Source organism: Streptopelia decaocto, assembly GCF_964273445.1.
Source record: "Streptopelia decaocto genome assembly, chromosome: 11".
Classification (NCBI taxonomy): Eukaryota; Metazoa; Chordata; class Aves; order Columbiformes; family Columbidae; genus Streptopelia; species Streptopelia decaocto.
This window is the reverse complement of record NC_138666.1, coordinates 1,807,501-1,835,266: the sequence shown is the minus strand read 5'-3', so window position 1 is coordinate 1,835,266 and position 27,766 is coordinate 1,807,501. Positions and strand designations below refer to the sequence as shown.

The window sequence follows — 27,766 nt, the reverse complement described above, 5'->3', positions numbered from 1 at the left end:
CAGATCAAGCCATATTGTGCTATTAAGGTTCATCCAATACTCAGACTCTTACACAGTTACACTACATAAATATGCAGTAATACTAACTTATTTGGTTGTTACTCCCATCATAGTCTCCCATCACTCTCAATATGTAACAATCTAAAACATCATGAGAAGTTTCAACTATATTTCGGTACTCTTTGAATGATTATGTAACAGCTAATCACTTTATAACAGAACTGATAGAATTTTACTGCAGTGAAAGACCTGCAAACCTGTGGTGAAAAAACAACAGGCACAGACGTAGAATAAGTGATACGTATTTTCTTAATATCTGGTTTTCACTCTAAAGTTATTGCCAAGAACGGACACACACCACACATTTTATATCCTACAGTTAAAGTTCTTAGAAGTATTATTGGATGCTTTCTTTGGCAATGCAACAAAATATACCTCCAACGTTCAGGTAACTGGATACAGTATTAGTCACAGCAATTTGCTGAACACAGGCTTTTGTGCTCAAAATATCTTACAGAACTCCACTGTATCATTAATAAATACTATAACTGAAAGTCGGAGAAAGAAAGGGAGTCTACACATGTGAGAGTGAGTAAAAGCGAAATGCTGGGTTTATTGTTAAATGCTTCATGTGCAGAAAAATCTTTAAGGGTTTCAATCTGAAAACATTTGTTTTAATTACAAAAAACCTGTTACTCAAGTAAAGATTCTTATAAACACTCCTCTGTGAACTCCTACAGGAAAGACTGTAAATACGATTCCCTTGTGAATAGTTTCACTCACATACAAAGCAAGGCAGGAAACAATAACAAGGAGGAAGGAAAATTGAGCAAGACCACTTTACTGCTTGCTCCTAGAACACAGCGTAAAAGGATTGCAAGACTAAGGGGATCTTGAGACTTCAGTTATTTGAATGGGTTCCCATAACATTCCATGGCAGAACAGACACTTGTGCAGGTGAAGCCAGCTTGTTCTTGTCCCCATCGGCACCCGGGCTTTGCCAGGTCCCCACCAGGTTTTCTCCCCCCGGTTTCACCCCGTTTTGTGTCGGATGTTCAGCCCCCTCTCTCCACACTGGACTCCGCTGTCAGGATTTTCTCTCGCTCTCTTTGAACACATGCAGCCTTTTCTTTAAATGTGCACTGTTTTCTTAATTAGTCACCTGAATTACTCATTCGTAAAGGCGTCAAAATGATCTGTTTTCTACCCTCCAAAGAACAACATCAAGGTAATCAGTTCCATAGGTACAAGGACAGCCCGATACCGCAACTGCCATGTCCTGGTAAGGGTAAGAACAACGCCATTAGAACACACACGAGGGGTTGCAGAAGATGCTGGCACGAACAGAGGAGTTCCTGCCGTGACAACTACGATGTGGGCAGCAATGTGGCCAGAAAAATCTATTAGTGCAGCAACAGTCAAAGAATAAACCTCAGACAAACAAAGGGATGCAGGGACAGACAGTGTGTGTAACTGAAGGGCTGTTCTGCTGATTCCTCATTTACCTGCATGGGCTTTGCCTGTGAGCAGTGTCGGGTTCCTCCTCCTGCCTCTGCGTTGTTTCAACACCGGCATCTTTATCCACAGCGAGGACTCAAGTTCTTGAGGGCTACGGCCCCGCTGCCGAACCAACAAACACAGAATGAAAGGGACGGAGATGCAGACCAGACCGTAGAAATACCACGAGCAAAACTGACTTATCATCAACGCCTTATCAATCCAAAGGTTACCAATGAAGTCCATTAGCTTCTACTTAGTTCTGCTGATTATTTTCAACTTACTTGCAAGATAGAAGAAAAAAAAGGCAAAAAAATCCTGGAAAGAAAAGTTACAATCAAAACTGGTAAAGTGGATGTCTAAAAATCAACAACCTGAAATTCAACAGAGGTGGCACCACTATACATAAAGAGAATTACTAGAGAGAAAACAACTACAAGGAGAGAAGAACCCAAGTGGCAGCTCATCACTAAATCACTTCAGCAGGAAATATTTGTATTTCACCAAAGGCCCTTGAATAGCACCAGTTACCTCAGCCACTCAGCCCCCCTCCATCTGTAAGCCTCAGAACTTTATGATGATTTATTGTCTTTAACAACTCTGGGAGGGAGGGCAGAAGAATGTTATTCTTAATCAAATCGATAAAACCAACAGATAATCAACTGAATGAACCAGTGAAATAAAGTGAAGAACAGGCCAGAACACTCAGGAATCAGAAGGCACAGTTCTTAACAGACTGTAAAACTGGCCTAAAAGTAAAATACTGAGAAGGCAGAGGGGCAAATGGATATGAAAAACAATAAAAATCCTGAACTGAAGAGCATCCCAAACCCAAGTATTTAGTGCTTGAGGCAAATGAAGAGCCACGCGGAGTGCAAGCGGAAACACAGGAAAAAATACAACAGGGTCCTAAGAATGATTCTGAAAAAGCTCCATCCCGGGATTCAGGGCTGATACACACGAACTACGGTTCACAGCCCATTTTTTTCTGAGCATTAGACTTGCCAAACACGAGAAGGATGCACCTGAGAGCTCCCGTGCGAACAGACCACCTGCAAAGCGCTCTCCTCCAAACACGCAGATTTTAATAAGACCAATGAGGAAAGCACCCAACTGCTGCCATGTACAGGATCTTCTCCGCTTCTGAAGCAAAGCCTCCAAATATTCATTAGCTGTGCTAGTTCCTTACATTTTTAAAAACCTAGCTCATGCAATTAAGATGCTGATAGCATTATTACTGGCAAAAAGAAAGCTCCTCCATTACTGTTAGCATAATACAGATCTCAGGGGTGCTTTTACAGAAAACAAAGATGCTTTTGCTTAACAGTCGGCCATGAAAGATGCTTTTCCCAGGCAACTCTGGGACTCTGGAGACAATCTATGTTAAAAAGTGTAAAGTTCAGTCAGGATTCACGTAGACGTTTTCTGTGTGCGTACCCAGAAGAAAGAGTGTAATATTGCCTAATCGATAGAAAACAGTCTTAAGGCCAAATAAAGCAGCACAGAGTATGCAAAAATTTAATGCTGGTTCTTACTTCTGGATACTGGGCCTCAAAGCCACTCTCATTGATAAATTGGGTCTATGCTAAAGTAACAGAGGCAACAGCTCAGACACTCTGTAAGAGCTCAGGGGTGACCAAAGACAAGACTCAGAAGCTCGGTTTAAGGTCTCGAGGTGCTTAGTTTAGGTTCCCCTTCAGGAAAGATAAAAAGCTGGAGACTGCCAGAAGTTGTTTTTGCTGAAAACAGATCCTGAGGAACGAGTTTATGCAATACTGGCTTGTCTGCCAGAAAAACACTTTGATACAAAATGTTTCATTTCCAGACACACCACACCGATTCTTTCAATGTTCTCACAAAAGCAGAACTAAACCAAAAATCTATCTTGAACGCTAGAATTAGTTTTGCACTCTGTGCCGCTTTCTAGCCCCAAACTATGCAGTGGTCAGCTATTCATAACACAACGTTTCAAAAGATACATGGCTAACACCATTCATACGTCACATTCTAACATGCTATATTAAGAAATAAGGAGCACTGTTCAATTTTTTTAACTTATATTCTCCTCTCCCCTTTTTTACACAGTATTTGATACCTTTCTACTAACCAAACTCATTACTGAAGGAAGCAAACCTAAACTAGATGGATGTAAATACATACATATAGATGGGATTTTTGAAGGTTTCAGGTTCTTAACCATAAACATCCTCATAAAGATGCATTTCTCACACACAGAAATACATTAAAATATCTTATCTAGTATTCACATTTGAGATTTTTAATAAAACCAACCTAACTATAAAAGTTTTAAAGAACCGTAAATCGATAAGGAAGCATCAATATCTATAATTTTGTTGTTTATAAAGAGCAAAGTTAATCAATAAGCATGAATTGACATTTGTATGTAACTACATAAAAAGACACATTTACAAAGGAAAAACCTGCAAGGAGGAAATAAAAAGCAAATTTTTACTGTCATCATATATTCTTATTATGAAAAATACCCATTCACTGCCAGCTAAGTATTTTCAAATTGGTGTCTGTTTGGTTGAAAATCATCCCAAAAGTAACTTTTGAAAAGGGAGTATGTAAATTCACTTTTTAAAGTGTTAACCGAAAACACAATAATCCCACTAATATAAAAATAACATTATCAGCGTGGTCAGAGATGTAGCAAGTGAAACATTTCTTTATCAGGGTTCAGCAGGTGTTTTGTTCATTACGAATTTTTCTTCTCATTTTTCCACAATCTCTGTCCAGTCAAAGTAAAATAAAAGCCTGTAAATATCTCTATCTTCTAATAAGAGCAAACCACAAACCCGAGCGTACCTTGGTGACTGCAGTCTTGCCGAAGCTGGTTTAAGTCAATAGTGCCCACCCCAGTAGCCCTTTGTAAAGCACATAAAGCTTCTAAGTGGGTTCCCAGCAGATTTTCGTAATATCCCATCAAACTCTTTCCAACATAGAGTAATTTCAACAGGATTCCACACGAATTGGTAGCTAACCATCTTGACTACCTGGTCTTGTAACCTTAAATACCTCAACACCTTTGAAATTATGGTCCTTATGACCTTTAGAAATAGAGGCTTTGCCTACTCATTGCCCCCTTCCATGTCTTCAATACAAGCAAAATAGTAAGTGATCCCAAAGCTCAGGTAACTATTCCAAGATGCAGCATCAAGCTCAGGCTTAACACATTAACTTCATTGACTTCCAGACATACAAACCAGCTTCTCCATAATTAAAGCAGCTTCAGCAACTCTTCATTTTTCTGTTCCGTGGCCGACGGATGCAGGACCTGCCTCCCATCACCAGGAGGATTCGCTCTCATGGCTCCAAGTGGTGCTTCCAAATAATCTAAAGAAGCTGAAGACCGCGTAAGGCAGTCCCAGTTTTACTGGGATTTAATCACTAAAGCCCTCAAGTTTTCCTTGAAACGCTGGTTTGTTGATGCTCCAAAAGAAGAAAACTGCACCCTGATTGTATAAGTGAACCCGGATCGTGAGCATCTCAGCCGGGAATGCAGCCTGGTGCCCTTCTGGGGCAGCCTGCTATTTCTACCACCACCAATAATATACTCTCCATTAATTAGGACACATTTATTTAGTTATTATACTATCCTTATGCTGAAAACTTAAAGGGAATCATTGCAAAAATACCAATGGCAAAAAAGGTGATTATTAAAAGATCAAGACAATAATAAGTAAAGCAAGCAAGTAGGCTTGGAATACAAAATTTGTCTTGGCAAACAAATTATGTCTACAATAATAATAATAATAATTGCTAATACGTTTGTAAACAAGCAAGTCTGGTCATTTCTGTTGCACCTTTTTTCCTAGTTACTTCTTAATTTGAGCAACTCATTAATTGCTTAATGAAAAGACCTGTAAGTAAATGATGACACAGAGCAAAGGCACTCTAAACGAACATGTCCTTGATGAGATTTCAACTGACTAATTGCATTAAAACAATGCAGCACTTCAGTTCTCCTGTGCTAGAAACAGAGGTTCAGTACGCAAATGTATTTTACAACTGTTACAACCTATTTATAAAGATATTCCCAATCATCACATCTGGGTACATGCACACTCATAAAAACCAACAGCTGTGGCCACCGAGCTGAGATTCTGAAATCATCTAAAGCCCTTGACAATCGGGGGCTCCACCCCTCACTTTTAGTGGTCCTGCTCTAATTGCTGCCACTGGAAATGGTGTTTTCCAGTACACGGGGTTAGAAAATAAACTCCATCGCTGATTCTGAAAAAACGTCAAAGATTTATATGAAGAACCACTCAAAGCAAATAGTAAATTAGTCTGTGATTTATGCTTAACGTAGTAAAATGATCAAAGTCAGATATACGTTCTGAAACGTGCAGGGAACCAGAAAGTGTACCAGACCCTGCTAATATATGGAATTATCAAAGACCTCCCAAATGACTTCAGTTAATTCAAGCCTCTTGTTCACAATTAGACTGTTATCGTGAAATCTGCCATTTGGTTCCTTACTATCACAGCAACGCAGAGAAAGTAGCACAGGCTGGAAAAGAGTTAGATTGCTAAACCCTTGCATCTTCCCTCTCCCTTAAAAAAAAAAATCTGTTTAAAGAAATGTATTTTCTTTCATGTGAACTTGATGCTGTCTAATTTAATTCGTGATGTTTCTCCCATTGTACAGCGAGGTGTCCTCTGAGGAAGGAAAAACAGCTTGTGTTTTGATAACAAACACACCAAAAAATAGTTGCATCTCTGCTTTCAAAGAGACAAGCTGTTTCGATTTCCTCTGAAGAAGCTCATTACAATATGATGGACAAAATGCCAGAAATAATTACGTGCAAAAGGTGATTTTTCTTTTTTTTTTTTTTAATATATCAACTATTGGAAATACTGCTGTTTTTCTGCAGGCCTTCCCTCCCTCTCCAACAAATTCTCAGGCACTTGACATTGATTACAAAATAAATTAAAAGCAAACTAAGGAGAGGAAGCAACACAACATCTGAAAATACCATTAATGCTTTTCTTGGTGAAAAGACAGTTAAAGGAGCTTGCTGTTAGAACACAGACTGCGGCGAGGGAGTGTTCATGGGACCCCCCCAATTCAAACGCCTGCACCCCACGGACAGAGCAGAACTCGGGGAGGCTCCGGAGCCTTCCGACCTCTCTCCTCTCGTATGGAGGAGGTCGCGCTTCCCCCAAGCCCAGGTCAGCGCTGGAAACATCAGCCCATCGAGATAAGAAAGTAACGGCAGATGATATTAATTACCTGTCCTTTCAAGTCATCCCTGGCTCACATCTGGTTTCCTCTCTGGAACGTTCATTGGGGCCAATAAATGCGGCAAGGGGGAGAACAAACCCCCTCCAGCCACTTGCTTCTCTCCTGCGCTGCTCGTGGGGCATGGATGCCATACATTAATTCTTCTTTAGCCCAAAACTATCGGTATACTGCAAACCAAAGCCTGGCTGAAAACTGTAAGCTTAGCTCTAGCTATCCCACCTTACTGGCAGAAATCCATTCTATGTCCTTTGCCGCTTTTCACATCAATTATTGGCAGCAGTGGGACTTTTCAGGTATATCGTAGAAGTGATTCCTGAAGCCTGGCACCGAGACTCTTAAATCAATCAAATATTGGTGGTGTAGTAATTCAACGGTCTTGACAGACCTCACTGTTGGGACATGTTCCCTTCTTTGGTTTTATTTCAATGTACGATGGGTCACTCAGACCATACAGTTTTCTACCAGCATCTGTCGCTTCCAGACCAGAAGAAAGGTCATTCTGTTCTCCTCAGATCACAACTTGTCATAAAATGACCATTTAGCTAAACTGTATAAACCCATTTTCATCTTTTTTTCAAGTGATCTCATAGTCATTTTTACTGCTGTCTAAGCATCTTCTTTTGAACAGGAGTGCTACCAGCTCAATTCTCTTCTTGTTGCTTCTTCCAAATATCACAGAAAATTGACAATCCTAGGGTATCCACAAGATAATTTGTACTTGAATTTAATTTTTCATGGAAGGTATTTCCAAATTTTCCAAAGTTCTTTGACAATCTCAAGCCTTCTAGAGTGTATGTCCCCCTTACACTGCTCAGTGATACCAGGCAGGGGAAGAAAAACAGACAAATCACACTTAAAACTGACTGTCTGGTGTAGAATCAAATATAGCTGGAAATGCTACAAGTAGAAGAAGCATGAACAAGAGTAAAAAATGTTAATCTACTTCTGCTAGAGCTCATTAAAAAGCTGAGCTTTACTTTTTGTTTAATCTTCAAGATTTAAATCTTAAATTACAGTCTAAATTTCTAAATTAAAACCAGATTTTACTCTGTTATTAAATTAAACCAGTTGGTATTTTTAATCTAAAATTAAGTGCTCATATCAAGCAAGCAGGTGGTCTCTTTACAGGGGATCGTATGCCCATGAACTCTGAGTTTCAATGTCTCTTTGTTGAAAGATTTCTGGAAGAATATGACAGATAACTCTATATGTTTATGCCTATTACGCAACTCTGACAGGTCTTATTCCAGAATAAGTAGAAATTAAGTCAATTTTACACATCCGTGTCAATTTTACATGTCTCAGACTTTCAATATCCATGGAATACAAAGTCAATGGCTCCAGCTCACCCAATCACAAGTTGAAAAACCAAAGAGCATCAATTTAATTTCTTTGAAGCTTTACCTGTTTCAAGCTCTCATTGACACCTCCATTGCCAGAAAATTTACACCGCACGTTTGGTTTTAATCTGAGAAGGCAATTAATCTTTCCATTAATCGTTACCATCGATCAGCCCAGCCCTGGAACTCACTACCAGGTATCCAACAACACATCAACCAGGAGAAAAAGGAACAGGAGAATTCCAGACCTGACTCTCAGTCATTTGGTTGCCCTGATGTCCTGAAACAAAAGTTTGTCTGTGGAGCAATAGTACCGAAAGCACAGCTTGTCCTGCAGTATCTTGGAGACAAGAAGGCTCCATTTGCTCCAGTATCAGCCAATATCACCTGTGGGATTCAGCCTCTGTCTTAAAGTACAGGTGAATTTTCACAAAGCAGAAAACTTTATCAATATTGTCTGTCTAGGAGTTGACTTTCTGCATTTCCCCACCTTTTCTCTCTCTGTATAGCAAGATTGAAACTCAGCACAAACCTTAATCTCTATATACTCCCAAAAGTATTAGACACACACTCCCCCCCGCAGCATGTCAATCAGAAACTAGTTTGATGTTCATATTTCACTGATCTGAGCCTGGGACAGACTGAAGACTCCACATCCTATTTCCTTGCCGCCCCTTCTGTTCCATCAGCAGTGGATCAGCTCTTCCCGCCATGGCAGGGGAGCTGATCCCCCTTGCTAGGAACTGCAGACACTTCACTTGGGCAAAACCTGACCATTCACCACACAGTCAGGCTCTCACTACATGCAGCCAGTCTGCATCAGTTTCTCTTCATAATCTGGAGTGAAAAGCACTACACCTCATTTCCATAACTTAACCTACCCCTGCCTATACATTTCTACTTGTTATTAAAGTCTCAAACTGCTATTCTCTGTAGCTTGTTTCCCGTTATTTTTCCAACCACAGAGCTGTTTTCATGTATGTTACACAATCATATCTAAGGGTCCATCAGCCGTACCACGTGTACCCCTAAATCTAACGCTAAAGAGTTAGGTGTCTGTACTAAAGGAACAACATACACATGAGCTTTTATTTACTAAATGCAGTTCCTCTGAACTGTCCTTTCATTTTGCTGCCAAGGACAGACCAGATAAATACGGTGAGATCTGTTTATTGATTAATTTAATTATAGTTATTATCTACAAAGAACACTATATGATAGTAATTCAAAGTCAGATATACAGATAAGCAAACGATATTCATTTCAGCATTGTTTCAATTCGGTCATTTTGTGGATATCAATTTTCACGCTGCATTTAATAACACGCACACATTTTTTCTCTTTCCACAAGAGCACTGCCTCATTTAGTGGACATTATTTTATCACAATCTGTTTTTTTGTGGCTATATGTGTGACAACAAGCTTATTTCCTCTGTTATTCCTGAACTGCTATGTTTCTTTCTAGTGTTCACTATAAAATGATTTTTTTTAAAAAATAACTAATCTTCACAGAATATTCCATGATATCATTGGGGAAATAATAAAGTGGCACCTACACCAGCTAATTGATCCCAGTAATAAAAAGAACCATTTAATTCCTATGAGTGCAACACGCTCCTATAGAACAGTACAGGGTATGAGGTTATACAGAACATGAATTGCCCACAGTGGTGGAACAGAATCCCAGTATGTCAGGGGTTGGAAGGGCCCTGGAAAGCTCATCCAGTGCAATCCCCCCATGGAGCAGGAACACCCAGATGAGGTTACACAGGAAGGTGTCCAGGCGGGTTGCAATGTCTGCACAGAAGGAGACTCCACAACCCCCCTGGGCAGCCTGGGCCAGGCTCTGCCACCCTCACCCCCAACAAGTTGCTTCTCCTCTTTCAGTGGAACCTCCTGTGTTCCAGTTTGCACCCATTGCCCCTTGTCCTGTCCCTGGTTGTCACCAGAAGAGCCTGGCTCCATCCTCCTGACACTCCCCCTTTCCATCTTGATCCCCAGCAATGAGTCCCCCCTCAGTCTCCTCTTGTCCAGCTCCAGAGCCCCAGCTCCCTCAGCCTTTCCTCACACGGGAGATGCTCCACTCCCTGCAGCATCTTGGTGGCTGCGCTGGACTCTCTCCAGCAGTTCCCTGTCCTGCTGGAACTGAGGGGCCACAGCTGGACACAATATTCCAGGTGTGGTCTCCCCAGGGCAGAGCAGAGGGGCAGGAGAACCTCTCTGACCTACTGACCACCCCTTTCTAATCCACCCCAGGTACCATTGGCCTTCCTGGCCACAAGGGCCCAGTGCTGGCTCATGGTCACCCTGCTGCCCCCAGGTCCTCCCTTTCCCCTACACTGCTCTCCAACAGGTTACTCCCCAACTTACAATGGAACCTGGGGTTGTTCCTGCCCAGATCCAAGACTCTACACTACAGCACCACCCATTAGCAGAACTTCCATTCCCCAGCGCAACGCTATTCAGTATGGAGTATTTAGAGCAAATTTAAGGCGTTGTTCGTTCCAGGGGTTGTGGCTCCTGGCCTGTCCCACCAGAGCCAGTGCCGGTCCCCGCACACGCGGCCGCTGCGGCACACGCGCCCTTTGATCAGCGCTGCTCAGATCGCTGCCGCCTCCAGCAAGCGCTGTGGTTCTGCTCCTGCCAGGAAACCTGGGACAATAATATTTACCTTCCTCCAGCTTCTAAGAATGTGATGCAGAAATTAAGCGGTTTGCAAAATATTTTGAACACGGAAGCATGTAAAAAACAGATCTAGGCTATTTTATAAAAAAAGCAACTGCAGTTATATTTGTGTGTCCCTGACTGAAACATTCAGGCCACAGATTGCGAATGTTCCAAAGGCTCTGATTTAACACTCCGATAATTCACCTGTGAGCAACGACCAAGCAAACTGGCGATGTGACTGCACTGTATTGTTGCTCTCATCTCACACACTGCAATAATTAGGCTAACATATCCTTAGATATTAATGCCGTAAAATACTAAATAGGCAATTCTTAGCTTGCACCTGGATTCCCAGACTCAGTCCACAGCAAAAGCTGGATGGCAACATTCAGCTTTCCAGCTCATGCAGTGATAAGGTGCTGCAGTAATGGTATGTCACCCTTGCACAGCCCACATGCTATACCATACACGCATCAGTTGCCTACCGGTGCTTAACTAGATATGAGCATACAACAGTTGTCTTTCTCTTTTCTGACCGCACGCAAAGATGTTGAACTTCGAATTCAATACTCTAGCCATAAAAAGTCAAAAGCTGTTTCAAAATAGCATCCTTGCCAGCCCCATCTCCTTTAAGAACGTTAAAGGCCCGACCACACGGTTGTGGCCCAGGGAAGTTCCACCCCAGGTCACCTCCCTTGGATGTCCCCGAACAGCGCAGGTTTCCTACACAACGGTGCACAAGAAAAACCAACGACTGAAACATCTGCTCCAGTGACAAGTGCCTCAGATATCCTGCTACAAGTATTTAAAAGAGAAGTTAACTTACCCACTGATTCAGTAAATGAGATTAACAACTTGGGATCACAATTATCAGGCCTTAAATCAGTTAAATAAAAATGCATACGGTGAAATCTCACAGGGATGAGCAGGAGGTGTGAACAGCAATTCATATATTTGTTTCATCTCTCTTAATCAGCATATATACCCATTTGAACAGTCTATTTATACAGGTAGGTAAAACTTTCATTTTTAGTTTGATTCTACCCTGGTTTGGAATTTCCCAATTTGACTTCAGCATATTTTCTGAGTAATCACTTTCAAAATTATTCTGAGGAATTATTAGACTAAATTCAAAAATTAAAATAAGAAATTTTAGGTTTTTATGTATTTTTTTTTTAAAGCAACAGAGGAATTCAGTTGATATCAAGTCCTACTTTCGTGAAAGAACAAGAAGGCACAAAAGTTAAAGCAATGGATTAACATTTAAGGAATGTTTCTCCCCAGGACACTGCTCACACATGCTGGACACCTTGTGTTTATAACGCTAAATGCAGTTTAGCCCTTTATCTACAGCAAATCACCCAGTGAAAGATGGCACTGCTTCTGTAGTGCGCCTTTAAATGTCTAGCTAGCAAATGTCAGAACTATTTGATCTGGGTTTATAAAATGAACTTTCAAGGCTTTGAAAGATAGTTTACACTTTGAAAAAGATTTAAAACTTCTGTGTTGATCCAAAATAATAGAAAGAGAACATTCACATCCTTCAGAGGAAAGAGAGTGCATTGCAGTATGAATGTATAAAACCAAGTCTGATGTTTTCTGGGTATGTTTTCCAGCACAAATTTAACACAGATACGGGCAACTTAAATCCTGCTTAACATCTCTTGCTTAGCAACACGAGATGTTTGATAACACATGGGCTATTTAACACTAAAAGCCATGTACCTGGACTGACACAGAAATGAACCAGGAATGAAAAACGCCGTCTGCACTTTCTCTTCGGAACAGGAAGCATTATCAAAACACTGAAGTGATTAAAGCTCCTAAGCACCATTTTAAAATAACGTAGGCTGAGCTTTCAGTGTGGCTTCAGAACTCACACGCATAGACCTTTTCTGAAAACATTTCTCTCTTATTTATTCACCAAATAATGCAGCTCTGGCTTTCAGACCACTGCACCAAAATCCTTGCAGAAAGATGATTTTTGGATGAATTGTAGCCCAGTAGCTACCAGTGCACAGCCTTTCATGCCGGGCAGTGCTGCCGGTGGGAGCAGGAGGAACAGGCTGCCAGCAGTAGGAACTAGCACTAGAAACACACTTTGGTGTGTAAGTGCTTCATGAAAGAAGTAATCTAGTAACTTCCATTTATTTTTTCAGATGAGTAGTTTCTACCTCCCTAAGCTGCCAAAGTACACGCGACTTTCCACCTTGCCAATAGCTGCCCAGTCCCCTACCAGCAGCAACTTACCTTGGGAAACAACTTCAGGCTTCATAAGGAAAGGTGAAAATACAGAAGGGAGAGCATGCAGCCACTCTTCTACATTAAGGCCCCATTGTTCTCGTTCTGAACATTCTATAAGATTAATAAACTGAGCCAGAAGGGCAATGGTGTTGCCTTTCAAGTCCATTACTGTTGGTACCCACCACAGCCCTGAACGTGCTGGCCCAGCACAGCATCAGTGCTGGTTTGGATTTACTTCTGCATCTTTCCTCAGCGACGGGAGAAAACAGAGTTTGGGATCATATATGGAGTGACCACACAGCAAACAGCAAAGGACAAACAACATCACCTCTTCTCATTGTACCGACATCAGTAAAATTGTGCTGATTTACATGAGTAAATCATCTGGGCCCACAATTGCAAGGTGACTCAGGTAGCTATGGACTGTAAAGCTGTACATCCAAAGCAAACACATTTAATGTGTGGCCTCTCCAGTGGCTGCCAGTGTATTTGAGAACGACATGGAAACAGTCTCAGGTGAACCAGGCACAGGTAGTTACACTATATCTGCATTACCAAGACACCGTGACATACAAAGGATGAATAAAACAAAAATAATAATGTAGCAAACTGCTTGATTATTATACGAAAAAATTCTTTCCACTATATACAATAGCCAAGAAGGAAAGAAACAGATAATAACTTGAAAGAAGACGTGCAGTTTGAATTAGCTGAGATTTGCAAAATGAGCAGCCAAGGCCTGATGTCACCAAACAGCTTTCATACCTGTGCTGTTCAAGCATGTAAAGCCTCTCTAAATAAATGTACATAAATATGTGCATATGGTTTCAAAGTAGCTATTGAAAGGACACCAAATTAACGTTGGTACATTCATTAGAGAAAATGTTCAGGTATCAGTTAGTTACAAGCCATTATCATCCCAACATAATTACATTCATCAGACTAACGAGCTACGTGAATTTATTCCATACTTTACACAAACATCTAAATGTTTATTAAAGTATAGATTAAAGATAACACCAGATTTAGACAACAGATATACTCCCCATCCAAAAGCATACACGGATAGCTCTATACGCTTCTCCTCTTGTTATCTGCCTCCAAAATAAAGATTTGCTATAACAGCTTGGAAATTCCTGGAAAGTTTCTCAATCCAGTAATGTCTGGAAAACACAAAGATTCCTGGAAGGCATTTAAAACATTCTCCAAGTTCACACACACCTCACAGCAGAAACCACTAATTTGCAGGAATTCATAGAAAACCTGGGAAAAAGCCTAGAAAGACTCTCAATCCAGGAATGCTCCGATTTCTACAAATAATTGAGAAATTCCTAGAATGCTTCTATATCCAAAAATTTCTAGGATGTACTGGAAAACTCGCAAGAGCTGGGAATCCCTGTGCCCTGTCACAGGACACATGAGAAGAGCTGGGAACATCCTTGTGAGTCTCCACAGGTACAGGAGTGTGTGTCCCAGGGAGCGCACAAGAAACCCTGAGAGCCAGAATGCACCATGTAGAATAAGACAACCAAGAGAGCTCGTTTCTGTGCAAAGCAAATTCTGGAATAACTTGTCAAATTGGGAGTATATTAAGAAAAAAATGCTTTCATAGCTAGTGTTTATATCACCTTTGCAATGAAGTGAAGCACTTCTACAACAACAAGAAACTATACTTTCAAAGAAACACAAATGAACTGAAAAGGCAGAGCAAACTAAACCAAGAGGCAATAGAAGCTATTTATGCATGTGTGCGTGTTGAAGCAATAAAATTAATCATAAGACGGTTTGGGGTGGAAGGGACCTTAAAGCTCCTCTAGTCCAATCCGCTGCCATGAGCAGGGACTCCTGCCACCAGCCCAGGTTGCTCAGAGCCCCGTCCAGCCTGGCCTGGGATGTCTCCAGGGATGGTTCATCCACCACCTCTCTGGGCAACCTGGGCCAGGCTCTCACCACCCTTATTGGGAGGAATTTCTTCCTTGTATCTAATTTGAATCTCCCCTCTTTCAGTTTAAAGCCATCACCTCTTGTCCTATCACTACACACCGTTGTAAAAAGTCCCTCTCCAGCTTTCCTGTAGGTCCCTTTAAGTACTGGAGGCTGCTCTAAGGTCTCCCCAGAGCTTCAGCAGAACACCCCAACTCTCTCAGCCTGTCCTCTCAGCAGAGCTGTTCCCGCCTTGGATCATCTTTGTGGCCTCCTCTGGACTTGCTCCAACATATCCAGGTCCTTCTTACATTGGAGGCCTCAGAGCCGGACACAGTTCTGCAGGTGGGGTCCCACCAGAGCAGAGGGGGAAAATGCCCTCCCTGACCTGCTGCTCACACTGCTTTTGGTGCAGCCCAGGACACGGTTGGCATTCTGAGCTGCAATCACACATTGCCAGCCCATGCTGAGCTTCTCATCAACCAACACCCCCTAGTTCTCCTCCTCAGGGCTGCCCTCCATCCATTCCCACCCAGCCTGTGTCTGTGCTTGGGATCGCCCCAACCCATAAGCAGGACCTTGCACTTTGCCTTGTTGAACTTAATGAGGTTTGCACGGGCCCAGCTCTCAAGCCCGTCCAGGTCCCCCTGGATGGCATCCTGTCCCTCCAGTGTGTTGACAACAACACACAGCTTGATGTTATCAGCAAACTTGCTGAGAGCGCACTTGATCCCAGTGAAGACGTTAAACAGCAACGGTCCCAGCGCCGACCCCTGAGAAACACCACTCGTCACTGGCCTCAACTTGGACATGGAGCATTGACCACAACTCTCTGAGCGTGACCATCCAGCCAACTCCTTATGCACCAAGTGGTCCATCCATCAAATCCATGTCTCCCCAGTTTAGAGACAAGGATGTCATGTGGGAAAGCGTGAAATGCTTTGCACAAGTCCAGGTCAATGACATCAGCTGCTCTTCCATAATCCACTAGCACAGAATTCAGTCAGTAAAATCGAACAAATAGACTGCCGTAACTGCATCCACTTCTATAGTCTTTTCACTGTACACAGTGTATACAGAGAGGAATGGTACCATCTTCATCCTTAAAATGCTTATTTTTTAATTCTCTTTGAAGAAACATGTATTCTAGGGATATTGTTAAAATTATGTTCTGGCTAGATCACCAGCATACAACAGAAAAACGAGGGTCTGGCTCCAAGCTTTCTCCCATACTTCTTGTGTGATGTCAGTATAGCACTGCTCAGTTCATTCTCCAGTCCTGTCTCTTTTCTCCACCTGGTTTTGTGAGCTGAACCGAGCTTAATAGGTAGTAACGCAGGACAAGGGCTCTTGCAACCACCACCATTATTAACTATTTTAAGGTGCACTAATACTGTAATGTCAGCAATGCAAGAACACAGACACACAAAATACATGATACGGAAAAAAACAAAGTTTGAGCTACACTGAAAAAACAGGTGGGTCTCATTCCAATTGCAAAAAAGTCATTTACCATTCCTAAATATTCTTTGTCAGGAGGGCCACTGAATAAAAAAAGGAAAAGGAGCTGTTAGAGAACGTTATTGGTGCAAATGAGAGCACTGACAAGAGGGGACAGGAATGCTAATGACTACTAATAATTAATATTTAGCATTTCTAAAGCCTTTTCATCTGCAGACCTAAAAAGCTCTTCTTAAAAGCATGCAACTGTTACTCTCTCCAGTTAACAGATGAAGGAGGCAAAGAGTCTCTCCAATTTATTTGTATTTTCAAAGTGTACACTGATAGTGCACAGGGACCTGCCAAGTACAAATCTCGTTCTTCCAGGTTCTGTGCCAAAAATCTTGTAATAAAATAGCTGCTGCCTCAGAGTTTACAGCTGAAATAGGCAGGACAACAAAAGGATGGGGAGGGAGGTTTAACATAAACATGGCATTAAGCATACAGCCCTTTTAGTGAGGGATGTTGTGGGGCGATGAGGGCAAGTGGATTGCAAAAGGGGCTACAAGAAACACAAGGGGAAAGAGACACTGAAGGAAGTAAATGCTGGACTAGATGGAGTTTAGAAACATTATCAGGGAAAATGTGGAATGTTGGCAAGACAAACAGAGGGAGAAAAAGCTGGTAAAACATAAGGCAGAGGAAGTTCACCAAAATGGACAAGCCTTTGCTGTTATTACATGAACTGGACACCCATATTTGATGTTTCTAGTAGCTGAGCTGATGCAACTCTCTGGCAGCTGCTCTCCCCAAAGCTGCCTGACGACCAACACGCAGTGACTCCAAAGAGGGCTGATCCAGCAGCCACCGTGGCCACCTCTGCTCAGCCGACCAGGGCAAAATCTGCTAAACCAGGCATTCAGCTGGGGAAACTCATTTGCTGGAGCAATTAGGAAGACCTAGAGAAATATTTCCGTTTCTTTGTACGTGCATTTGTGTGCATGACTGCCCCCAAGTATAGGGGTCCTTTGATTCTCCAAACCAGCGGATGTTGCACTAACCTGAAAGCTTAAAGAATGCTGCTCGGCTGGAAGAGGACAGTTTGATTAGACAAAGCCTGTGTCTGAAGAGCTGTGGCAATAGGCAACTGCCAGGAGGCAAAACACACAAAATACCCAGGACATAAAGGAAAATCCTGAAAGTTACCATTCCCATGATAGCAGTTTTTAAGAGATCCCACAGCACTAGGCACTCCACAGGTCCGTGTTGTGAAACAGTCCTGCCTCCCAGAGCGTGTCAGCTCAGCAGATACGAGAGACAGAGGCAAGAAAGAAAAACAGATGTATAGGGCAGGGCAGCAACTTGCTCATCACCTCACGAGCTGATGGCCAAGAGACAGAAATAAAACTCTTAAACTGATGGTGTATTAGTCAGACAACTAGAAACAACTAAACTAGAAATGTTTAAGTCGCCTTTATTTGCTACTGAAACAGAAGCTTTAGGCCGCGTGAGCAACCCTAATGTCGTTCTGTCCAGACTAAGCCAAATTAAACTGCAGCTGCAGTGAGAAAACGAAACTACAACTTAAAGTGAGATCAAGTGGAAACACCACTGGAACTCCAAACGGAGACAACACGGACTGTCTGAACACTCCAGAAAGCATCAGCTGGTGTTTGCACATAGTGACACTACACTGCTAAAACAGAAATGCAACATATAGAACCACATCTACATAAAACTCTTTGACTTAAATCCAAAATGGTATCATAAACTATTGTATTCATTTCATAAAGGCACACTTTTTTTTTTTTTTTTTTTTACAATAGACACAAAAAAACCTCCACAATATTCCTTCCAATAAGGCTGAAAGTAAAATTACATAGTCAGAAAACGACAGACCTTATTTACAGGACAAACAAAGAGTAGGATGGTTTTCCGGAAAAGCCTTTGAAGAAATTAGACTGAATAGTGATCTGAGAGTGACCTACTAACAGAAACACACAGACAAGACTTTCATATTGATGGAACAGAAATAAGTACATACTGTTACATTCCTGTTCAACGTTGTTGAAATCTGCTGTAAAACTGTCTGGTGCAGCACAGGTAGGTTACAGCCAGCTCAGAGAAGAGATGTTAATAAATGGTGACTCCCAGGGAAATAATTGTGAAACTCAAACCACCTGGGCTAACACAGGAGATAATCAGCTCGTTATGTTCTGTGATGAGCTAATAGGAAACAAGTGTTTGATAGTAGGAACCTCGGCACAGCAGACAAGGACATCACAAAAACAAAGAGCCAAGTTCAAACCAAAATTCTGTTTTGGGGAGGTCAATGACTTGCTGAAGCCACGACTAGGCCTAAATAGGCTCAGCATCTAAGGTATAAGAAATAATCTCTCAACATGCACATGTAGAAATGAAGACACACGTTTATTATCCGAAGGATAAGCTTCAGCTCAGGGAAGAATCCATTCAGGAAGGTTCTCTGGTTCATGAGTGCACATCACACTGGGGACAGAAAAATGTCCAAGCTTTACAAGCTTCCATAACTGTACAACACTTTCTGCATTTCGATGGTAAAACAGAAAAATAAATCATTCCTGGACTCTAATGTGGGCCCTGGCAGAGATCATTTATATTCCTGCAATGCAAACATATTTAACATAGTTTAGCATTTCTCTGCTTAGGAGGCCAAATTTTCTGAGCAGTGAGTGGGAGGTACATGGATAATTCCTGTTACTCGTTACCGGTGTTTCTGCACATACCTCCTGTGAACCCCTTTGGAAACTCAGCCTATAATGTCCACCTGTGCAACGTGGCTGCTGTAGGTGTAGACATGACTGACACAAACCATGACTTCCTATCTCTCCAATTACACCAAGCACCAGTATTGTATTCGGGTCTGCCCTGTAGTCCCACTTGTCAGGATACAAGACCTTTATTCCACACTCTGATTTCCAAACCTATGTATGTAGAACAGGGCTAGGGAGAGAGGGAGAATATCTTTTTAATTCTTTTACTCATACTAAAATTACTGTATAATGATGCCTGCTTACCAACCCAAAACATCAATTTCATCTCATGTTTCATCACTCTCAAAATACATAGTTTTTCAGTCCAAACGAGGCATTGGGAATTAAAAATGGGAGCAGCTTCCTCCTCTTTCTACATAATGCACATACAAAGAGATAGACAAAAATAGATTGAAAACTTGGGGAAACAAAAATAGCCAGCCTAGCAAAGCCACATAACTGGATTAATTCGATCGCTATGACATTACAGGAACGGGCTCTCTGTTTTCAATGAACTGCAACGAGAATTTGCGGCAGGAATCATTCCTCGTGCTATAATGCTGAGCAGAAGTAGAAGCTTAACAGCTATTGTGATGGCATTTCAGATGTTTATGTTGAGAATCCAGCAAAACTAAAGTTTCGGTTGTTGAGTCCCTTTGCCCTTTCCCCCCCCTTTTCTGGCAAATGCATTTTTAGCTGCCATAGCTGGAGCAGCTGCCTCAAGAGACACCCTTAAAAAAGTCACAGATCATCCTACCAGTGTATAAATGTTCCAAAATACAAACAGAATGTAATGATGTATTATTCAATAATAGTCGCCACGTCTTTGCTTAGACAAATAACTGTGCAAACTGAATATTAAAACCATGTCAAAGCTAGAGCTGGCTGAAAAATGTGTAGTGAAATATTCCATTGCAAACTGATGGTTTTTCAAAACTCTACCACTGGGGAAATATCTTTATCTTCACCAAAGTTTGATCAAGGGAGATTTCTCATTTCTGCAATGGAATTTCTGACAAAAATACGTATCCTGTAGTTCTTTATGCTGGTTCGGGAGAAGTTTTTTTCCAGTCAGCTACAGCATTTAGGGGAGAATCCGTCTCCTTCATCTGTGGAAGAAGAACTGAAGGTCTGTCAACATCCAAAGGGTATTGATGGACAGAACCCAGTGCAGTTCTCATCGAATTCACATTTCAATCCATAATGCGGATTGTTTGAGTCAGTACAGAACCATGGCACAAGGGACCACGTGGTTTCTCCATTAATGACACGCAGAGGTCTGTGCAGGACATGTGGAATATTACAAAAAATTAAACAACGGTTATTTTGGGGGATAAAATCTGGAGCGTTATGTATATATTTGACAGAGACCTTCCTCACTGGTCTCTTTCAAATGAAGTACATCCCACCATACATGCTACAATAACCTCATAGAAAAACAGTGTACAAGCACTGGGCAGATAAATAATGTGTGAAGACACTTTACAACTTGTTCGCTTTATCGCTTAATCCTTAGAAATAAACAATAGACTTTAGGCAATAAATACAGTGCCATATGGATAGGGAGAGATAAAAGACACTCAGGAATCTTGCCAAGACTGGTGTTTCTCTATAGAGGATATGGTATCTACAGCGTTGCCAAAACAAGACAGGGACAAGTGAGGACAGAAAACCATCTGGGCAAATTGCAGCAAAACTAAAAAAAAAAATTCTATACTGAGCTAAAACAAAAGGAGAAAAGAATAATCCAATAATCACAATATAATTAATTCTCTAGCATTGATTTTTATACCTGAAAAATATTATTAAATACCCAAAACTTCCTTAAAAGTATAACTTCTTCCTATTTGCAACCGTTTCTATAACACAATTAAGAAAAAACGTAATTGGAAAACATCATTTGTAAATATGTCCTTTCAAGCTTTTGACGGCAGCAGTTGTATTCCTGCACTCAGACTGAGTACCGGATCGGTTTTGGTCTCAAGCGGGAAAGGGTGTCACCATGGTCACCATAGCTTTTTGTACGATTTGCATCTCAGTGCATATCTCTGCTTACTTATGTTAAATCTCTTTGGTAAAATGACTTAAAACTAATCAACTAAACAACTGAAAATACATGGCAAAAGTTGAAAAATGGATGCTTACAACTGCATTTTTGTAGTCCACACTGAGATACCCAAGGAATTCACACAGCTAAGTACCTAGATGCTCCCGTTTTCATCAATAAAACACAAGCAGTGCTGTTTCTTGCAGTTCATATCTTGCGGCATGTTTCTGTCAGCATATGAAAGTGCTTCTCTTTTTTTTTTGTTTCATATAGACTCCGATCTTGCATTACAAAGGAAGAAACTACTCCCTTCCACCTTCCTCTGGCCCAGCCCCTTGTAAAGCTGGTAACGTATGCCAGAGGTTCTGGGACAAAGCACAGACTCAAGTGCCACTTCATGGTGCAGAAAATATCTTCAAACTATTTCTGAATAACTCATTACGGATGAGGGAAATAGATGGCACCATGCCCCATGCGCATCAGCATCTCCCATGCTTACGCATTTCAAGATATACAGATCTCATGATATGGGTTGCTGAGGAAAAACAAGGATCACTTGGGAAAACTGTATTTTCCAAGGCCTGCTATGTTATAGCTGTTTGTACAAATCATTTTGAGGGAAAATCTCATCCCTTAGGTCTCTAATCAGGCCCTCTCCAAGGCACTGAGCACCTCCTTGAAACTCATGAGCTCTGCCAGCTCATAAACTGAGGACATGCGGCACCTTCCATCATCCACGGTAAGGTTGTCTGCACTGCCAACTCAACTTGCAAATTATTATTAACTGCCTAAGAAACTACAGATCCTGGTTTCTTCTCAGGGCACCTCAGCCAGTGGGATGAGAGGTGCATGTCCTCTTCATCCCCTTTAGCAAACCGAGTCAGTTTGAAGCGCTGAGGACGGGAATGTAGCGAAGCTGCTGGTTCGACGCTAAAGCAGCTGATGGCCACACACGTTTGTTCCACCTGCAGGATGCTGGGGCAGAAACCTCCAGCTGAGAGGCAGCTGGAGAGGAGGGAAAAACGACAGGAATGTCTCCAAGCTCTCCAGCATCTGCCTGGGCCCTTAGCGTCTCAGAAAAATGAAAATAAAATCAGTCATTGCACAAGGCAGAGTGAATCTTAGCATTTAACAGCTCAAATGCTCATGGAAAAGAAGAAGTGAGAAAATTATTCTAAATCTTTCTTAATCTAGCTTACAAAAGATAAACAGAATTAAACACTTAATTATATTCCTTATCCTCATTAATTTAGCCGTGAACTTGGAAAACCCAGCTTTACAAGAAGAAAATAGGGGTCAGATTAATTAAACTCACTGCTGTGGTCAGTTGCTGTTTCATAAATATTTGTTTAAAGGTTTGGGGTGGTTTTTTTTATTTAGCTCTACAAATAAAAAGCCTTGCTTCTAACTCTCCATGAAATATCCAAATATCTTTGTCTTAAGAATCTGCTGGAGTTGAGCATTTGGGTTCTGAGCGTTTCCAGCATTATCAGGTTAGAACAGAACAAACAGACTAAAGTCTGACATCAGCACTCTTCCCAGCAGGATACACTACTTTTTTCATTAGAATCTTTGAGCTTGAGATCAGACACAGGGAAAGATTAAAACAAATATGAATTTAATCAAGGGATTCTACTTTCCTGGTGTGGGAACAGGAACATGCTGACATAAATAGAGGACGAAGCACTAGGGCGTCTGAACCAAATCAAAGCCGGCTTGCTTACCACTAACTGCTCAGATGATCCATATCATAACAACAAAAAGAAAAACAATTATTTATTCTTTTTGATGTTGCTGCTCAGAAGTAACTTCCTTTTTGAAGAGAGCAGGGTCAAAGCCAAGTTATTGTTTTTGCTTGAAACTTTGTCAGTGAGAGACTAGAAGTTATTAGGTATGACTTACTTTGGGGATTTATGTGGGAAAGTTAGAGATGTTCATTTCTTGTGGGTAATAACTTGGGGGAAAAAAAACAGCTTATTGTAAAACGAACCGAAATTTTGTCGTTGCGGAAAATCAGACCATTAGAGAAAAAAATAAAGCGGATAATGCATTGAAGTCTCGTAAAATAGATGGTACACAGCCAGCTCTGGGCCTGAGCTACCGGTCAAAACCAAGCCTAGATCCTGCATAGCTTCACCAATCTTCTCCAATTTAACAAATTTAACAATTTAACAAATGGTTATCAAAGTCTCTTTTGATCTAATAGTCATTGCAACCAATTAGAAGGGCAAAGTCAACTGGGATAGGCAAAATAAAGTATCTGCAAAAAGACAGACTGGGTGATTTGAAAGAGTGTTTTCTGCTATTTAAGGCTCTGCCCTCAACCTTGTAAAAGACACAAAGACAAATCATGCCCAGAAGAGTATGTACGCTAAATTTAATTGCAGAAATAAACTGAAGAGTTTACATTTGCGTAATATACAAACATTTGTGTTCATAACATGCTTTTTAAGTATACACACTTACTGCCCCCATTTTACAGCCGAGGAAAACAATATTAATGCTCCAAGTGGGAAAAGAATCCACAGAGTGCTCAGATCTCTGCTGGAGACACATTCATTTTGCCTTATCGCTGCAAAATTATGTGGCACTGATATTCAAGAGAATGAAACCCAAACCATGAAACTCAAATACGCGGAAATGCAGTTTCTTAGCACGTCACGTGCCATGGAAATTGTCTTGTTTTATTTGCAGCTCATGTCAGATACTTGGAGCTTAACCTAACTTCCCATAGCTACAAACACCAGCCCTCCTCCCACTCCCACATTGTAGAAGGGGACAGAGCAGGTTCAGAACTATTATATGCCTTCTTCCTTGTAAAGGGAGATTGATGATGTATTAGATAAAATCCGGTTGCATTTACTGAGCTGCAAATTCAATGACAAGGGGATTTCACACCAAAAAGGAAACTGAGCTTCCAGCCTGAGTTAGCGTGGCCCCAAACCACAAACCCCAAATTCAGTCCCATTCAAAAGCAGATCACAGCTTTTCCGTGGGGGCAACAGTGGAGTCGAGGCTAAAAGCCCAGTGAGAGGTGCATATCATGCAGTGAAGGTGACATACTTTGAGAGTGAAAATGTTTCTCATTCTGCATAAGAATAAAAATAAAAGATTATTTCACCCAGGAGAAGCCGGAATCCGCGCGACACACAAACCTAATGGCAAACTCAAAGCAACGTGCTCCGTGGCAAGTGCACATGAAACAAAACGCATCCTGGGGAAGGCAGAATGGAGTGTTTCTCCTCTTCCTAATAAGTGTGCTAATCCTCATACAGCATTTCCTAACTAATTAATTCATGAACCTATAAATATTAAAGGTGGCAATTTTGTAACTCCAGAGCAAAACATCAAAAATGGCATCTTAGAAAACATTAAAGATTTTTGTTTGAGATAAAAAGATCTGACAAACAAAAGAAGCGCAAAGCTGACAAGAATACTGTAGGGTCTTGGAGACAGACCTGGTGAAAGAAATGATGAAGTGTTTCTGAGGCACATTTCCAAAGTTCCCATTAGTTTGGTTTCCCTGAGGAGAAAGAGGGGCAAGACCACCAAATACACAGAGAAAAATGAAAACAAAACCTGAAGAAATCATCTAAAATCGTAATAAATAGTGTCAATTAATACCTCAGACACCAAGGGAACAGGGTGTCTACAGCATTTAGGAGGCAAGAGAGACACATATGAACAGCAATGAAAACATGCAAGTAACAGTAACTGGAGGCTTTTTATTGGTAATAGGAAAGATGGTTGAAATTCAGTCAGTATACCTGTTTAATAAGGGCCAAGCCTAAGTATCTCCTGACGGGAACACTGTGCCACCTTTTTCTGTCTAAAAGTCGGAAAGGCAGATGCCTCCACATCCACCATTCCCGTAAAGAATCCTCCCTGTGTTGCCTGCGCCTGACTCCTCTCTTTTCTCCAGCAGGAGGGATACCACACTGGCCATGGGCACACACAGCAGCTCAGTCAGAAAACAACAGCGAAACACCTGATGGGGAATATACCAGACTAAAAAAAATAACAATAATAACAACAAATCAATAGTCAATGCTACATGTCTCTTTTTAAAAAGCAGAGTTAAAGATAGAGGAAGAAAAGGAAGGGATGAGAACCATGCTAATGCAGCTGATTTAGTTCAAAATAGAAATACGAAGGTAACCCAAATGCTTATGTTTAAGAAGGCACTTTCTAAAACTCAGTCTCATTTTCAGTGTCTAAGACACAGGCTTCATGAACACAGCAACAGGGATTTTTGAAGAAGTGGGACAAAGACTAGAAACCTGTCGTGCAATCCAGAGCATGGTACCAAGTCTGGGACTACTGACAGAGAAACAATCCCTCAGTTGTCCCACAGATGTGACTTACGAGACTTAAAACAGTCAAACTGTTAAAATCTTTGATTTTTCACACACCAAATGCCATTCAGAATTTTACAGACTGCAGCAGAGTCTGGAAACGTTTCTGAATTAACATTTACATTGTATGAGGAGAACACAGATCCTTTCTCAGCTAACAGAGAGACCAACAGCTGGACTTGGAGGATTCCATTTCACCTCCATGAGCAATGAGAGCAAAGTAAAACAAAACCCAGCAAACAACTAAATAACCTGGTCAGCTCTTACACAGTGAAGACAGTCATATAATGAGTATTTACAGTACTAACGGAGCCTGAATGCAGATGCATGGGAAGAGTATAATGGGCATATTTAACACAAGCAGCAGTCCTTTGCGTGTGACTCGTAATGAGGGTTAATTTCAGTGACCTTAGTAGTCACGTTTGACGTACTTGTGTGTACTTTGGAACAGAGAGCACCAAAAACATTATGTATAAATAATATAATATAACACTTTGGTGGCAAGACTGCCTGGAGTTGGTACATCCACCTGGTCCAGCACAGCACCGTATAGAGATGCCCAACTTGATTCCAGAAGCTCTTGAGCTGTCGGCACAGAATGACGACTGAACCAACATGCCTCGCTGCTCAGTAAAGCTAATTCACTCAGACTTATGTTACCCAGATATGGCTTTAATTGCTCCTGGCTATACAACTAGCACAGCTGGTGCTCTCTTTGGGATTTCTGCATTATGCTCTACTGTACACCACGGATATCCCAGTCGTTTGTCCAGGCTCCACCTCATGACTGATTATCACAAGGCAGAGCTTAGATGACACAGCCTCAAAACACTGCAGTGATTCACAGAATTCCAATGCTGACATCTGTTCTTCAGCTGGAGTGCTCCTCAGCACAAACCAGCACTGCTGGAACAGCGAGATCAGATGTTCTCATTTACAGAACACAAGACCAAAAATCATCATGGCAAAAATCTTCATGCTGGTATTTCTATCTCTAGCCTCTCTTGGGACATAGGATCTTCCCCATGTTCCTCATGTAGAAATATACTCATTTCCATCACTCCAGAAGTACAGAATACGAGGTCCAGAACTGCTGCTCTTGGACTCTGAGCCAGGGGAGTGTTCCCTGCAACACTCACTAGGCAGCACATCTCCACTACGTGTGACCCACAACAGCACGGGGCAAAGGAAGCGGGGAGAGAAAAACACTCTTGGGATATCAATCCCATGCTTTTAAAAAAGTATAATTTAAAAAAAGTATTAAAAAGTCACCTTACTGCAGGACAACCAGCAAACAAGGAACATGACTTGTGTTAGACATCCCTGGTCCTAAATGACGTGCTAGACCTATATGGTACAATCCCATACAAAAATATGAGCTTTTTTGTGTGATGCTCATCACCGTAATAACTGTTTCATAAACTAATTAATTATGCATTCCTAGTACTACATTGAGACATAACATGGGAATAGCAGAAGGCCCTCAGAAGCTGTGGGTTCCTAGAACTGAGAGGCCAACCTCAAATAAGTTCATCACTGAAGTAAGATTAAGAGGTAGGCAAAGCATGATAAATAATCAAAGAAGAAGAGAAGTCTTAAAAACTTACAGAGTGATGGACTTCCCATGCTCCAGGAGTTGCTGTTTCCTCAGTTTCTTGGGCCATCCTTCTACTGCGACAGCATATTTTTCTATTTTATCTGGATTGACTGAAATCCAGATGCGCCAGTCTAAAGCCATCTTACTGCAGAGCAGACCTAGAAGAAAAATATGAGGAATGAAGAGTTATTAGCTTGCTGTACACTAGATCCCAGGAGCAAGGTGATGTGTTTATCTGAAAGAAAAGCTTTCAAACCTGCAGGCAACATTTCTTACTAGTTGGCCTGCAGTTTCTACAAAGTGTCTTGCAAGCAAAACTCTAGCAGATTTTTTGATTCTGATCAGTAAACTTCACATCATCACTTAACAACAGCCAAACCTCCTGGTTCCTTTCTGTTTTCTCCCCAGTTACTGAATGAACTATCAGTGGTTTCAGTGGGAACACGTCTAGAATCCATCTAGATGCTCCCATCTTCATCAAAGGAGTAATAATCACAACATTATTTTTTTCCTGTAATAAAATTTCAGTGGAGATTTGGCAACACATTGTTCTTTATATAGTATCTTTCTTACATACACATACTGAGTAGCA

General features: G+C 41.4%; 1 protein-coding gene across 1 annotated transcript in view; it reads right to left on the bottom strand.

Moving 5' to 3' along the window:
• Positions 1–27,766, bottom strand: part of NKD1 (NKD inhibitor of WNT signaling pathway 1) — a 268,072-nt gene that overhangs the window by 210,995 nt on the left and 29,311 nt on the right. The window contains exon 3 of the mRNA XM_082062625.1: positions 27,185–27,332. The gene's annotated coding sequence lies outside the window, so the exon portion shown is untranslated. The remainder of the gene's footprint in view (positions 1–27,184; positions 27,333–27,766) is intronic.